General features: G+C 47.6%; 1 protein-coding gene across 2 annotated transcripts in view; it reads right to left on the bottom strand.

Moving 5' to 3' along the window:
* The window catches only part of ATL2 (atlastin GTPase 2), a 44,110-nt gene extending 40,375 nt beyond the window's left edge, over nucleotides 1–3,735 (bottom strand). The window contains exon 1 of one of the 2 annotated variants that reach the window (XM_056487526.1): nucleotides 3,681–3,735. The gene's annotated coding sequence lies outside the window, so the exon portion shown is untranslated. The remainder of the gene's footprint in view (nucleotides 1–3,680) is intronic. The other variant, XM_056487531.1, reaches the window with a different exon arrangement.
* Nucleotides 3,736–13,143: the final 9,408 nt, after the last annotated feature.

The following is a 13,143-nucleotide window of genomic DNA, read 5'->3' as shown; positions in this document are numbered from 1 at the left end:
GTCATGCACACATACCCTTGGATGAGGCTCTGTCAGGACAGGAGGGGTTTGGATGTAATTAAGCCACATAGGCACAGCTCACTGTACCCAGCTCAGGAGAAGTTTTGGACTAGCACAGGCTGCCTTGCCAAGAACCTGAGTACCTCCAAGACAGGGTAGCTGCAGCAGGAGCTGGCATAAGATCCAGTGATGGCAGCACCCAGGAAAGCCAGGTGAGGCGTGGACCTGAGCTTCCCACACCAGCACCAGGGGTTTACAAGAGGGTACCTGGGACAGCAGCAGCCTTCAGGGCTGGGATTACTCCTGTGCTCCCAATCAGGCCTGGGTGTAGGTTGTGATCCTTAAAACACCGATGAAACTGTCTGGATCTAGTCTCAGGTATTGAAGCAAAGTCTGGGTCTGAGTCAAGACATGAAGGGCACGACCAGTTCTGCGGTATGTGTTTGTAGGTTCAGTCTGGTCCCTGGGCCAGGCTAAGGACACAAAGTAGAATGTGCCATTTAATCTGCTGGATTAACTTGTGAATTTAATTAGATCTCATCTCTTCTCAATAAAATCTAGAACATGCTGTTGAAAAATTGTATTTAATCTTCCTCCAAGACATTTTGCATACATTTGAGCAAGGAACTTGTAGCGCAGGGCAATTGCAATGAAATGAGAAACAAAGTTTTAGCAAAACCCAGAGGGTGGGGCTGAGATCAGCATCCTGTCATCTTTGGATTTGTGAATGTGATTCAGAAGCTGGTTCTCCAGGAAGACTGTAAAATGGATTTAGGTGCTGTCCTGCATGATCACTCTGTGGCAGCTGTCTCTGCACCCAGTCAGCCACAAAAAGCACAGTATTGCACTGGCTGTGATCACATTTCGGTAGCTTGAAAAAAAAGGTTCCAGGGACTCATCGCAAGGAAAAACATAAAATTGTTTGGAAATATTAATCAGGAGGGTACCACCAGTTTTATTCTTCTCAAGTAATGCTAACTTGCAAGAAATAGAGAAATAATGAGAGAAGGAAAAGGGGACAGAAGCTTGGCTGTAGCAGAGGGCTGGAAACCAAAAGGCAAATTCATTTGAGATCCAGGGATTAAGATCCAATCATTTGACCTCAGATTAAAAAGTGGATGAACACAACAAAGAATAGCTTAAAACATTTGGGAAAGTGTAAAGGAAAATCAAGCAGGATTAAATAACAAAACAGCTGCATTAAGCCAGAATGCCTCCCTGATCACTGGCAGCAAATCCAAGTAAGGGATACCTCAAGCTTCCTCAGAGCCATCCAGTCATCCCCCAGCATTTCTATTTCACAGCCATCCTCTGAGTAAATGAAAAGGAACTCGCCCTGTCCCCCACCAGTTTGTTGCTTGTACTGAGCTGCTCTCCCTCACCCTCAGGGGAGCACAGCCACCTGCCAAAACCCCTTATTAGGAAGAAATTACCCAGCAGAAGTAGGCTAGCTAGCTGTAAATGCATGCTCGAGGACAGGAATCCCAGGACAGTGATGCTCAGGCTCTGAGTGCAGTGTGGCTGCTTCCCAGCTTTGCTTTGTGAGCTTCCCCCACCAGTGTGGTTCCTTTTCCTGGACTTGGCCTATATTTCCCAGGGAAAATCATCCAGCTCCCTTGAGTGACTGCTTGCTTGCACAGGTCATCAGTACCCATTCCCACATGTTCCCTGATGTCCTCCAAGTGTCCAGTTCAGCTATTTTCTTCTGCATCACCTTTGAAATTGTTAACACAGCGCTGTTAAATGGGTATCAGTCCCAGATGGGCAGCACAACCTGGCACTGTGGCACTGGCCCAACCCCTGTGTGCTTGGCTCATGGCAGGCCACAGCTCTGCCCCAGCCTGGGCTCCACTGCAGGTTTAGGAAATGCAGAGAGCATGGACTGGGGGCACAGAGCTGTGCTGGATGGGTGCTGGGTGTCCACCTTGCCCAGATTCAGTGGAGAACCAGTGTCCCTGTGGCAGGCACAGATCCCTTCTCACACACTTCAAGCCACAGCATCACACAGACAAACACCAGCCTTCCATCACTGTGGCCAAAGCCACCTCCCCACTGACAGCCTCCTACAAACAGGCTGTGTCCTTGTGAGTGCCTCTGTCACTGGAAAGCACCTTGCCATGAGGAACCCCAGCACTGGGAAGGGTCTGAGCATGGGACTGCCCAGAAGTGTGTTACTGCTTTTCCTTCTCCTTCTTGTCTGGTGGACAGTGATCCTGTTTTTCCAGCAGCCCCACTGCCAGCTGCAGTGGCCTGGCAGGCGCAGTGACCCCGAGTGATTATTTAACAGCGGATTGTATAACAGAGCAGGGCAGACATTACATTTCTGTCTCTGACCTCAGCCCTGGGATATCTCCCACCCATAAAACTCCCAGTCTAATCTTTCAGACCTCAGAGGAGCAGCCTTAGGCATGTGACACCATCCTTCAGAGAGGAGTGATCAGCGGGGACCAGGTAGCTCTGGGCAGGAATGGGCTGCCCAGCACACCTCAGTCCCACAGAAGGAAAAAGAGGAAAGAGCCCAATGCTCCACAAAGGCTCAGGTTGGTAGCCCACATCCTGCTGAAGTGCCCAAGATGACCCTGCAAAGTCCCTCTGCTCCCTGCTATCCGTCTAAATGAAGCATTGCACTCTCCTCCCCATTCAGAGTGAGCTGTTTGAGCAAGTTGAAGATGGATGAGCTGGCCATGAGCAAGGCAAGCCATCTCCATCAGGTTCCATGAGTCCCAGTCACACTGCCTCTGGAATCTAGGAGCAGCTGAACCCCTTGGACCTACTCCAGAAGGGGTGGACAGTGCCCAGGAGCCAGTGCTACTGGTGAATTGTCCAGAACTCAGGACATGCCAACCTTGTGCTGGCAATGTCCCTAAACTGTGTTGCTCTTCCATGACGCTAAGGAGACAGTTCAAAGCAGTGCCCTGAGCTGTCAGTGGTCAGGAGGATGCTGCAGTGTTGCAAGGAGATGGGCACAGACAGGCCTTGTTTATCAGTGCTGGGCACGTGCCAGGTGGCTCAGACCCATCTCATTCAGAAATCTATCAATATCAGCTTCTCCTGAAGCCTTATTCGAGCAGACTCAACAAGGAGCTTGTTTCTGATCTTGACTTCAGCATGTCCTGGCTCTAAGCATTCCATTTCAGCAGGACTTGGTGGGTGTGAACAGACCCTCCAGGATGAGCACGGATCTGCTGGAAGCTAGAGAGGACTAGCAGGGCCACCAGGCTGGTTGAGGTCAGGGAACATTGTCTACAGGGAGAGGTAGAGACAGCTGGCTTGGTTAGTGGGGAAGGAGAGGAAATGATTTAGCAGAAGTCTAAAGTGACTTGGCAGCTAGAAGGGAGGATGAAGCTGAAGTTTTTTCCAGGAGGTAAGTGAGCCTGGCTGGTTCAGGGTGTTAGGAAAAGCTCCTTCCCCAGAAGGGTGGTGCAGCCCTGGGACATGGAGCCAGAGTGGAGGGGTTTCCATCCTTTCAAATTTTCCAGCCTTAGCTGCTCTGGCCCAGATTTGGCAACAATCCTGCTGCAAAGGCTAGCTGAATCTGAGACTGTCACAGGCCCCTTCTTACCAGCTCTTCCTTTGAGAGGTAATTCTACACCAAACTCAGCCAAAATCAGTCTCTTGCCTTGAGCCATTTGTGCCAACTTCCATCAGACACTGCTCCTGTACAACTTAGCAAAATGTACCTGCTCAGGGGTGCAGCAGTCCAGAGAGGATTTCACAGCAGCCAGAACTTAGGAGCACACAGTTTACCAACAGCCACAGCAAAAATAAGTCCAAAGGGCAAGATCAGAAAATCCAATATTTAAAATCTGTGACTTATTCCATAGCTGGGTGGGGAGGCAGCTGCTGCAATGTGGGTCTAACCATTAACCAGGGGCTAGAGAGGTATGATGCTCTCCGAAAAACAGGGTGCTGTGCCTGAGGTCTGTGTGCCAACACTGGGAGAGGGTGTGCAGCAAGGCACAGGGATGCTCCTGCAGAGGCCACACTGAGTCTGGCCCCTCTGCACCCCTCAGCAGCAACCAACTGCAGAGCTCACATGAAACCATGTCTGACCAACTCCTTGGCAGGGAAGGAAAGAATAACAAGGCACATTAATGCATTTTTAATAGGTTACATAAACAGTTAAGTTCAAAGCTGCCTTACAAACAGGTGACACAAGATGCCAGTGCTTCTACTGAGAGGTAAGCCAGGTCTTTCATGCAGAAAACATTTTGGCTGTCTCAAAGGCAAATTGTCCTCCCCTTGGAGGAGACAAATCTCAGCTGGAAGTCAGCAGCTTCCATTTGCTGGGAGTATTTTGATTTTTCAAAGCTAGTCTATTTCATTTACAGGCAATGGGGAACTGGATGTGAGCAGGTTTGTGGATCTTTAGTCTCCTGTGCATGCCTGGTGCCTGCAGTGCTGCTGCTGGCAGGGGCAGCCCTGCCTGGCCCTCATCCCCCTGCAGTGATGCAAGAGGTGCCTTTGCACTTTGCCTTAGTAGGAAAGCAGAGCTGGCAGCAAACGCGCCCGGGAGGCAGCGCAGGAGGCTGGGGGTGAAGGACCACAGTTTGCTCACCATAAGGTAGTAGGGGTAACACCTCTGGGCAAAGGGTTTGCCCAAGGAGTGTGTCCGGGCCAAGTGCTCCCTTATCACACACTCACGGGGCTGTGTATGCCTGTCAGCTGGAGTTTCTACCCTGCTCAAAGGGCAGGGGCTCACAGTGGCTTTTGCCATCTGATCACACGAATCCAGCAGCGTTTTCATGCCCAGCCACGCTGTGTGCTCCCCATGTGTCCTGGCATAGAACAGGCTGAGATCCTGGGCCCCAGGTCTCTCCCAGGCTAGCAGGACAAGTACCATGGAGTTCACTGCCTGACACAGCTGTAGGAGTGGGAATGCCAGCAGCTGCCCAGCATTTTCAGTCTACTTCTGTCCTCAGCAAGGCACAGAGAGAAGCTTGGAACCTGGAGACAGAGGGCTGCCAAAAATGCCAGACCAAGGCTGGCTCTTCTTCTCCCCACAAACCCATGGCTGAGTTTAAACACCAAAGAGACTCTGACCTCTGGCTCCAGGCTAACCATGTGCCTCAGCCTGAAAGAAAGGAGCATAAATAAAAGGAAAACCCAAAAGTAGCAAATCCAGAAGGATCATGGCTTGTTCCATGGCACGAACAAACCCAGCTGAAGCCAAGAGGGGAGGGCAAAGGAACAGCTTTCCAACAGGCAATACTACGTAGCTGCTCTACGACTGTTGCAACATTCCTGTTCTGAAATTGCATCTAAAGCCAATTTTTTTTACATGTAATGAGGACAGAAAACAAAAAGAAGGTGGAAAATTCCCAAAATAACCTGCATGGTTAATGTGGTGTCAAAACAACTGTTTTGCTCTGGGTAGAAATGGACTGTCTCCAAGTTTGAAGCTGCCCCCACCCTTTCCAAGGAGTGAAGATAACACTAGAGAGTCCAGAGAACAGCCAGAGCTTGACAGCACATGGTTGGCAGGATCAAGACTTTGCCCAGCTCCTGCTTTGGCCCAAGGGAGCCTCCACCAGTGTTAAGGCTTCTCCTTCACCTGTATCTTCCTTCTGCAGCTCATCATTATGGAAATACGTGCCCACAGCCTCTGCCTCCCACCCCAGTCTCCGTTTTGAATCTCCCACTTGTTTTGCCAATGTGTCAGTGGCAGTAAAGTACCTGAAAGTCCCCCACACAGCCCTGCTATGGTCTCAGCATCCTTCCAACCCAGCTCTCATCTCCTGCTTTGTGCATGGTGAGATGGGTGTCTGTACCTCATGACCATCTGAAAACAGGCTCCTCCTTGAAAAAAGCCACCAGAGAGCTCATCAGGCAGGCAGGCAGGCTTGCTGCTCCTTGCGTGGGGGGGAGCTCCAGACAGAGCCACAGGGCATGGCTCAGGAGTGGCACCATCCAGCAGCCAGGCAGGAGCCAGGGAGACAGGCACAGCCCCGCCTCTGCCATTATTGCCCTGATGCCCCCACCGTGAGAAGTGGGACAAGCAGAGCCCAGAGGAGAATCAGGAGGAATTTTACCTCTCCCAGGTAAACGTACAGGCTCCCTGCATCTCTTTTGTGAGCTCTTGGAGGCAGATGGCTCACCCCACAGGGGAACCCTCCAAGCTCTATGCTGCTGTGGCAGTCACTTTTTCATGCCTTTCACTGCCTTATTGCATTTATTTTAATTACTACTCCTTAGGAGTAGCATTGCTCACATCTTTGGCTGTTGGATCCTTTTCCATTCTGTCCCCAGTGGAAGCAATCACACTTGTCTTGCAAGATCTGTTCTTCCTAAGCCATGCTGCCACTTATCCATTATTATTGAAGTATCAAAGGCATTTGCACATGTTCTGAAGCACACCAGCTCCCTCAAGGAGGAGGGATGAAATATCACCTCTTGCCTTATAAATTGCTTACACAAGTGGAATCAAACCCAGGTTTCTGGATTATCCAGTGGGACTCTTTTGCAACGCTGCTCTTTGGAAAATGCTTGCAGAGATGTCTTAGCTCACACCCCAGAGCTGGTAAGACTGCAGGAGAGATTCAGACATTGAGTTTTCCAGCTTGGATGCCTCTTGGTCACCCAGAGGAAATTCCAAGGTCAAGGATGGGTTTCTGCAGAAGCAATCTTATACACTGCCCTCTCCAAAGCACAGCTGTGTTCAGCCACACATGTGCTTGCTGCCCTTGGCTGTACCCTACACAGCCTCTCTCCTCACGCACAGATAGCTCAGCAAATTCTGGAGTGGTCATTCTGGTGAATGAGAGTCCAAACCCGAGCACCTGGGAGTCCTTCTGCATGTCTTGGCAGGTCTTTGAGGGTGATCCAGTGCAGATGCTGCAGGATAGCATCCCATGACCTCAAACAGCCCTCATGATGCCTTGGGTTTCAGCTTCTATATTTTTCAGAATCTTTGCTGCTTAGTGTGTAACTCTGAAACATTGTATTAGGTGTTAGTAAGTTTTCTTTACAGGGTAGTTAGACAAAACAATCCCTTCCCAGCTACAGAATCAAGGACAACTGGTGCCCAAAGAGCAGAAACAATTGGGAAGGAAAGGGGGCAAGCAAGGGGGCTGCGACTTCATAGCCTGGAGCTGTGGTTGGACAATTGACCCCAATATGTAGATGAGCCAAAACTTACAAAAGTGTAAAAACCAGTGACTGGGTTCCATCTTGGATTTGATTGGGTGTAGCTCCAGCCAGGCTCTTGCACTGCCCCAGGTGTATCCTTTCAATAAATACCTATTTTATTCCTTTTACTCTGTCTAGTCTCTGTTCCAGGTCAGCCTTTCTAGGCATCAGTTCTGGCACCCCAAGAAAGGACCTCAAACAGCCGTCGAGCACGAACCAAAAGCCATGTCAGGTCTACTTCAGAGAGTCTGTCTAAGATTTCACTGTCCCCAGTTCAGCAGAAGCCAACGCACGCAGGCCCCGGTGCTGAACCCAGAGCCAAGGGACCTGGATTTCTTGCTGCCACCTGCTGTCCCCTGTCAGCAGGACAGGCCCTGTCCTGCTCCCTGCCAGCTCTGCCCCAGAGCCCCTGCCTGGATAAGGGAGGAAACAGCAGGGCCCACAGACCCTGGTCCCCAGCCCTGTTCCCTGTGAAGCACTAGATAGACCCAAAGCCTGGATATGAACAGAAACAGAAAAGCAGTGGCCTCTGTGTCCTGATTCTCCTGCTTACAAGCTCCAAAACTACAGTTGTGCCTGATTTTCTCTCTGGAGGAGATAGCCCTGGGGAACAGTGGCCCACCTTTGCTGTCAGCCAGGACAGGCCCACAGGAGAGCTTCTTCCCTGCCAACTCAGCCCAGCACAGGGAGGGAGGAAAGGCGATAGCTGCAGACACGGGAGAAATAATAAAAACAATAACAACAACAACATCTATGCCTGCTACTTTGAGATAGTAAGTTTCCTGCTTCAACTGACAGAAAAGTATAGTTGAGTGGATGCCAGGAAGCATTTCAGATGATCAGGTGTCTGATCCAGAGATGCAAATCAGGCAAAATGCTGCAGAAACCTGACAACAGCAAAGCTGCAGGTGCTTGGTCCTGAAAGACCCTGCCTGTTTCTTCATGGCAGCCTTCTGTAAACAAATAGATAAAAACAGGATTTTATCACCTGGACTGTGCCTGGCATAAAGGGAATTTTGGACCACACATCATCTAAGGCCATGTTTTAATTCTTTTTTAAAATAATGTATCATTTATTTCTAGGCAGAACTATAGGCTCTGAAAGGAACCAGGGAGAGGGAGGAGAGGCAAAAGTCTGTTGTGAAAGGTCTGCAGAGAAGCAGTTGATAAATGTCTTTGTGGTTATAGCTGCCTTATACTTCTGTGCTTATCTCACTCTCACCAGATTCCTGGCAGAAACTGGCACCCCCTGGCCTTACAAAGCCCTGCAGGCAAAACCCAGGCACAGGTAGGTTATTCAGTGTCACCTTCACACAGTGCACAACCAGTCCAGTGACATTCCCCAGCGAAGTCTGGACTTGTTGAAGGACAAGAACAGGCACTTGGCTGTACCTGTGAGGACCAATGCAATCTCCAAGGTCAAGCAAGCTGCATGGGCATGCTGCAGGGACAAGCTGCTCCATTTACTCCTAGGAAACCAGGGGGAATTGGCAAGAAAACAGAGAACTCAAAGATCCTGGGTCTTACGTATTCATCATGTGCAAGCCCCAGGTGCCACAGAGCTACCTTGTACCAAGCCCAAAGCTATCTACACTGCATAAATAAAATCCATTTTGCCACAATCAATCTGCTAGACACCTATGTGTGAACTCAACCTGGCTCTGAAAGTTTCTCTGCTTTACAGGGCAGCAGCACAGACATTGGTGTCTGTTCTGTGCTGCTGCCACAATCAAAGCCAAAGGTGTGCTCATGCTCCCCCTGCTCCTTTGCTCAGCTCCCTGTTCACAGAGCAGATAAAAACAGTATCTCCCAGGTGAACACAGCTCAGCCTCTCCACCCACCCTTCCCCCTGATCTCAGCAGGGTAACTTGGTCTGGGCTTGGAAAGGACACAAAGCAAAATGCAGTTGTTATCAGCTTGGCCTTTGTGTTGCACAGCCCCAGGTACAAGGCTGATTCAGGGTTATTGGCAGAGTGTTTGGCTAAAGGTAAACAGACTCCTCAGCAAGCTGCAGGACAAGTGTGGACAAGTGTCTGAGCTCCAAGTGAAACCTGGAACACTGGGCAATTTGTTTTTAGGGCTCTTTTCACCTAAAAAGTTAGAGCAGACTCCCACCCTCCTTGGCTCAGGAGCCAATCTCACAGGCCTAAGCTCAAACCACATACACAACTCAAAGCAGGCACTCAAGTGAGTGACTCTTTGGAATTCTGATCTACAGAGTCTTTAACAGGAGGCAGGCTAATGCAAGGTACAGGCAGGCACACAGTGACTGGGGAAATGGGGAATATCAGCATCCCAAGTGGACTAAAAGATAGAAGCAGCTTAAGTGCTTGCAAAATGGCTTAAGAGCAGCTTCACATGGAAAGTGACTGCTGCTTAAGCAGTTTATAGATGAGCCCCTCTCAAACATTGGTCAGCTATGAGCAGCTTAGTGCAGGAAGGGCTCCTGCCAAGGCTGCTGGGATGGCAGCATGCCATGGGAGAGAAACAAGAGTCCCCTTGGAGCTGGGAGCCTCACCCCACACAAATTCCACCCACGAGCCTGTGCCATCCCGGCCCAGAGCCGCTCTGTGCTCTGTGAAAGGAGGCTTGTCCTTGGCCGGATGCTCTCCGGAAAGGTCCACAAAGCAGAGTTCCTGGAAAGCTGAGTCTGCTTTCAGCAGTAAAACAAAATGGAGGCTGTGCTGGCAGTCTCAGGCCAGGAGCTACGACTCTTTTCTTCCTGCCAGTTTCAAAGAGAAAGATTAGCTTCAGTTGTCCTTGCATCCTTGAATATATATCCCTGCCCTATTTCTTGGGAATTTTCAAATTGTGCAGAAGACAGAAGAACAAGCTTTGTTTGGAAGCTTTAGGAGATAAAAAGGAAAACCTCATTTTTGTTTGTTTTTGGGTTTTTTCCAATGCCAGGGTCATCAAGGGTGGGAGCACTGGAGGTAATGGCAGGGGCAGATTGAAGCAGCACTCAAACATGAGGGATGTGTTATTTGCCCTATGGTGAAGAAAGCAAAAAGAGCAGGATTGCACTCAGCTGTGAACATGGGGCCCATATGCTTGAAGACCTGGTGAAGTGTTATCACCTTATTTATCTTCATGAGAGAAACCTGTCCTTCAGACTACCTCAGGTAGGGTTATTATTATTATTACCATTATTTGAAAGTTGTAGCTGAAAAAAGCAAGACCAGAGATCATGTTACTTTGAAATAAATTGATAGCTCAGTCCTAATCTGGAATCCTCTGGTTAGCTCTCATTCCTTCATGTTAAAAGGACACAAAAAGGAGGAGTTAGGGCTATAGAAAGGATCCTTATGAAAGTACAGACAGGTCTTTGCCCATAAAGAGATGGAAAAACACCAGAGAAATCTTGAGCAAGGGGAACATATTTAAGTGTAACTAAAATACTCCAGTTTGAGCTCTATCCTCAGAACTCAGGAGTTTGTTTTGGATTTTAAGTGCAGCCCAAGAAGATGAGAGAACTAAAAGTTCAGTAAGTGGGATTCCCACCTTCAGCTACTGGAGTTTTAGATTACTGTGGTTCAATCAGAAGCCAAACATCAACTTCAAAAAAAGATTACCAGGTCACTGTCTGACCAGGCTATTTCTTAGACACTTCTGAAGCCTTTTGACAGGATGCTTATCTAAAGCTCTGATTTAATCTGATTTAGCAGTTACAGTGCTGTGGTTAACAGAAAATAGAAGCATAATCTATATTACATGTAAATCCCTGTATCCATGCCATTCAATTTAAAATGGCCAGAAGTTTGCACTTTACTGATAGAGGAAGCATCACCTAAATACAAACTATCCAAAGTCTAGTGTATTAACAGCCCAAGAGACAGAAAATTTAGGATTTTCCATAAGAAGCACTCTAATAACTTCTGGAGGTTTATTTGACTACTATCCACTTGAATTTTGAATGGAGCACAATCAATTTAATTTTTTAATTGCTTGAAGAAAGATGAACCCACAAATGGAAAGAAAAAATGGCAAGAGAAAATAAAGAAGAGATAACGGCTTATATGAAATTGAGTAATTACATCCTGCATTGTGCTCCAACTTCCATCCCCCATCCTACAATCCCACTCCAGTACTTAATTCTGAATACTGCTTTACTGCCCCTGCCAGGATTAATTTGTTTTCCTGGATCCCAGATGCTTTGGAAAAGAGGGTTAATTATCTTGCCATAGCTGCTGGCTTCCTGGCACATTCCTGCAGGATTCACTCCCTTGCATGAAGACCCACTCAGGCTGCAGCTGCTCCATGAACACCAGAGAAGGAAAAGTTAAATAAATCGTGCCAGAAATTAAGACCACACTTCAGCAGCTGCAACAGTGAGAAGGAAGAGCAGGGAACCCATCTGAATTCGTGTATGGCTCCAGCCCAGGGAGCTGGCTGGGAAAGGCCAGGACAGAAAGGCTTGGCACAGGGCAGATAAAACTTGCTGAATACAAGAAAAGGGACTGAGGCTACCTCCTTCAGAGAGCCATGGTCAAAGGACAACAAAAGTAATCTGGCTGCATTAGGTTCCTCCACATCCTGTGAGAATTACAGTCCTTGGAGGAAGAAATCCTCTATTTTTAACAGGGAAAGCATGATTTAACAGAACACAAATATTTTGTTCTTTTAACGTGATAATGCAGCTGTCTAGAAATTGATTGATCCTTTCTCAATTTAGATGCTTTAGCAGTAGAACTTGAGGGCCTCATCATCTGAAAAACCCTGAACACCTATTTGGTTCAGGTTATTTTTAACTGACTCTAGTTCCAAGGAACCCAAATGGTACCCTAGAAACATCACATTATCTCAGGAGTGAGCACATCTGATCACCCCTTCCCACAAGTGTCAATATTAATGGTGCAATTGAGAAGATACTTGAATTTCACAAATCAGTCATGCAGCACACTTCTCTCTGACTGGTTAGACATAAAAATAGACAAAAAGTAGACATGAAACCCTGGAATGGCTCAAAAACCCACTGGTAGCTACAGATGTGGGAATGCAAGGTATTTTCAAAAAGAGGAACACACAAAAGAATCCCTAATATATTTAAACACATCCCTGACATGAAAAAATAATTGTGCAAAAAGTATTCATGTTCCCAGACCTCGATGCATTATTTAACAGAAGAGCCTCAATGTCTCCTGGTAAGCCACCAGCACATTCAAACAAGTTCAAGAGCTGTTCACAAGAAAACACACAGCAGGAAAAGGAGAAAGTTGAATTTAATTACAACAAAAGGGTTTCAGCCAGTAACAAGCCAGCTTGCCCCAAACATTATCCCTTTCTAAAAGGTAGACTTAGTGACCCCACATCCAGCTGTATCATTCTTTTCACAAAGCAGGACGCCCAAACACATCCCCCATGGTTTCTTTTAAATCTTCTCTTTCATCACCCTAGCAATACACTCTATCTTGCTGTGGTGGTATAGAAAGTCAAAAAGCAACTCTTCACACTTCTTGCATATAAGGAAAAAGAAATATAAACAAGAATTGGAGTATCATGAGAAGAGGAATGTATCTCCACCTCAATACATCTTTACCCCCAATGAAAGGTGATCAACTGGAAAAACAAAACATCACTAACAAACAAAACAGTGGGACAGACATGAAGATAATACAGTGTGAATGACAAGCAGTGAATGTGCGTGGCAAGGTTCAATGTTTTGCTTGTATGATTTATGCAAAAGACACAGGAAAACCCCCCCTGCATTAAGAGACCTTGAAGGTTTAATTTTAATCTAACAACTACGGTAAAACCACTGCCAAATTAGAGTCAGAGTTCACTCCCTCTGGAGCAACTAATTCCCCACCTGCCCCACTGCTTGGCTCTGGTCTAAAGAGCAAGATTAAAGGTGAACACAGACCTTATGTGTGGAAGAAGGCCAGCCTCATTCTTTACTGAGGACAAGCATCCACTCTTGTAGGTCCAAGAGAAAACATTGTTTTCTTTTAACAGCAAAACACCAACAAGGAATCCTTCCTGTTCTCATGAATAAAATGATTATTTTGTGGAGAAAGA

The sequence above is a fragment of the Oenanthe melanoleuca genome, chromosome 3 (genome assembly GCF_029582105.1).
Source record: "Oenanthe melanoleuca isolate GR-GAL-2019-014 chromosome 3, OMel1.0, whole genome shotgun sequence".
NCBI lineage: Eukaryota > Metazoa > Chordata > Aves > Passeriformes > Muscicapidae > Oenanthe > Oenanthe melanoleuca.
The sequence above is the reverse complement of the archived record's forward strand: the minus strand, read 5'-3'. Positions and strand labels throughout refer to the sequence as shown.